At 41.8% G+C, this 3040-nt stretch overlaps 1 protein-coding gene across 8 annotated transcripts in view; it reads right to left on the minus strand.

The window, feature by feature from the left end:
• LOC101854909 overlaps positions 1–2265 on the minus strand; it is a 94714-nt gene extending 92449 nt beyond the window's left edge. For 2 of the 8 annotated variants that reach the window (XM_013088919.2, XM_005088994.3), the window contains exons 1-2: positions 2179–2265; positions 683–933 (exon numbers count right to left, since the gene is read on the minus strand). The gene's annotated coding sequence lies outside the window, so the exon portion shown is untranslated. The other 6 variants (XM_005088997.3, XM_013088891.2, XM_005088995.3 and 3 more) reach the window with 6 other exon arrangements.
• Positions 2266–3040: the final 775 nt, after the last annotated feature.

The following is a 3040-nucleotide window of genomic DNA, read 5'->3' on the forward strand; positions in this document are numbered from 1 at the left end:
CCATGTGTGTGTGTGTGTGTGTGTGTTTGTGTCATGTGTGTATTGTATGTTTGTGTGTGTGTGAGGGTGTATGTGTGTGTATGTGTGTGTATGTGTGTGTTTGCGTGGGTTTGTAATTCTTTGTGGGCTATGTGTGCATATTTGTGAGTTAATGTGCATGCATGTGCACTGAATGAGGGGAGAGGGGGGAGGGGGGGGTGAAGATAAACAAAGTTTAGGGAGTAAACGGGCATGGTGACCCATGCTCTGCATCTAATTATAATACTGTTAACCAAAGGATCACCCAGGCTCCATTTCTGATTCAAGGAAGATCTATTGCTAATCCATCAAAATAATTTTGTATGAAAGCTCAGGGATTCTCTAGCAAAGAAACAAAACAAAAAAAACTATCTGAATACTTAAGCCAAGCAAAAATGGAAGAGGCAGATAATAAAACAGTTTAGAAAAGACTTCACAAGCTAGACGAAAAACTATGGAGAGACAGAAATAACAAAACGCAAAAAAGAAAGACACAAAGTGGATCTAGAATCTAGAGTCTAATCTAGATCTAGACAGAAAAACAAAGAGGCTGAAGGAAAGAATGGAAAATACCGACAGAAAAAAAGCAAATAGAAGATCTCTTGAAATGGAAGGATGAAAAGAAAAGAAAGAAAAATAATCAAATAATATAACAAGAGCTTACCACAGTCTACTGCTTCCTTTGTCCCTGCTGGTTATTTCAGCATGAAAATACTCCGGTTGATTGAATGCAAGTTGGGTTACGGATCAAACGTAAATAATGAGTCACTGCTACAAAATGTCACAGAAGCTGATTGAAAGTGTGCATCCTGTATGTGGTACACTGTAATCCAGCTCAATTTGAATCTCGGCAAAAGCACAATTATTTAATCCTCGGAACTGAAGTAAATCATTCCACATTCGAAAACGATTAGTCTAAAGTATGATTCAAAAGCAATATAATGTACAATTTATCATTTAAGACGCGAAACAAATGCAGCACAAAAATATTATAAATACATTTCACACACTTATTTGGACCAAACAATCTTTAAAACGGTCTCAATCGGCATATATTCTTAGTATTGTTGGAAAAATAAGCGCTATACTATGCTTCGTTAGCGGGATTTGTGGGGCAGTTTACGTTTTCAATTTGAACGGGAAACTGTGGAAGTAAGCCTCGGCCTACATGTCGGTCTTCAAAGAACTTTCAAAAAATCTACGAGTGTAAATTATATACAGCTCGACAAACTTAAGTAAACAAGCAAAAAACAAAAACATAAAATATGGATCCCCATCACTGCCGAACGCCTTCCGATAGCCAATCAAGTGGGTTTAACTTGTACAAACGCCAATTAACTAATTTTTTTGTTTACTTTCTCTGCTTTTGTACCCTTTCAGAAGGCCTACAGCCGTCACACACACAAAAAACAAACAAGATCGAATCTGATTTCACATAGAGTCTAGAGGTAGTTAATTAATAACTCTAGAAAGGAGAAAGGGCGGATTTAAAGCGAATGGGTAAATTCTATCCCTTTTTTGATTTGTTCGCTTTCGAAATAATTGTATTATTTATGCCACTCAACACCATGGCAATCGCTCCCCTATTATAATATTGTAAGGGTCTCCCCTTCACCTTGGCATCGAAGCAAAGGAGGCGGGGCTTACTAAATTGTACAATAATTGTTCTGACGCCAGAAACTCGGGTTTGACTTTTACGCGAGGAAAGCCACCGGGAAGAACACGAAACAAATAATGCATACAAAACGTGGGCAAAAATATTTACACAAGTCCGGAGCACAGGGCAATCCAGCCCGAAGAAAATTCACAGAGATAACTTATCTTACAAAACCGTGATCGGCTGATCTTCTTGCGAGGAGGCCTACTTAGGGAGTAGGCAAGTAAGTTAAAACAGCAGCAGTGTGGTTGGCATGGCCAAGCCACTCGCCAGCGGCCACAGTAAGTCGAAGGCTAACAAAGCGCGAAGTAATTCCATCCAGCACGCGTGTCAGCTCACATCATTCTAGACCTAGATCTAGATCTATCTTAACAGAATGTGAGTGACCCGGGCTGAACCCGCACTACCTCAACCCCTCTCCCCTAGACGGTCAGAGAGATCCTCTCCCCCATTTCGTAGATAAACCAGGAGCACAATATGATGCGCTACGAATCCGTTCTTACTACTAAGAGCAGCGCGTTTCCCAAGAAACAGAAGTCCAGCGTGGTGTGTTCCCATCTGAGAAGTGCCCGGCCCCACTCTCGCTTCGTTCCCTTGAGCAAGCCGCGCGAAGCGCGAAAGAGGTGGTGTAGTGAAGTAGCCCCACTGCGCGGTGGAACTAAAGATAGCGCGCACGCTCAGAAAATGGTAGCTACACCGTAATACATGTTGTAATAATAATAATAATAAAGATAATAATAATAATAATACAAATTATAGTGCAGCATTCGTTTAGGTAAAGCAGACGCAATCAGCCTTCTTGCCCTATCGCTTTGTGACTTTGTGAAAGCCGAAAGCAAATCAAGGCAAAAAGCAACGCAGGAGCAAGCAAAGCAGTGTGACACGCACACGCACACGCCATGCGAAAAAAAGGAAGCCCGCTTTGAGCGCGGATGGGAAAGAAAGGGAGACGAAATAGGCCTATCGAGTCCTTCTGGTTGTGTGGAATTTTGGAGGTTTTTTGTTTTGTTTTGTTTGGTAACCCTGCTGGGTATTTTATTTTTAGGCTGCAGCTTGACATCGTTTTCTTCTCACTCTCACATTCTCGGGAATTCTTAGTTTTCCAGTGGCGTTGGAGGAATAAGTAAGGAAAGAACATTGCCCGTGCCTTCGTCTCTCGGACTCTTTTCGTCTAAATCAGAGTTCGGACAGTGGGCAGAGTCTCGTGAGTGGAGGGAATAAAGAAAACATAAAGAGTGTGCTCTCTCTCTCTCTCTCTCTCTCTCTCTCTCTCTCTCTTTCTCTGTCTCTCTGTCTCTCTGTCTGTCTCTCTGTCACACACACACACACACACACACACACACACACACACACACACACACACAC

Source organism: Aplysia californica, unplaced genomic scaffold (assembly GCF_000002075.1).
Source record: "Aplysia californica isolate F4 #8 unplaced genomic scaffold, AplCal3.0 scaffold00002, whole genome shotgun sequence".
NCBI lineage: Eukaryota > Metazoa > Mollusca > Gastropoda > Aplysiida > Aplysiidae > Aplysia > Aplysia californica.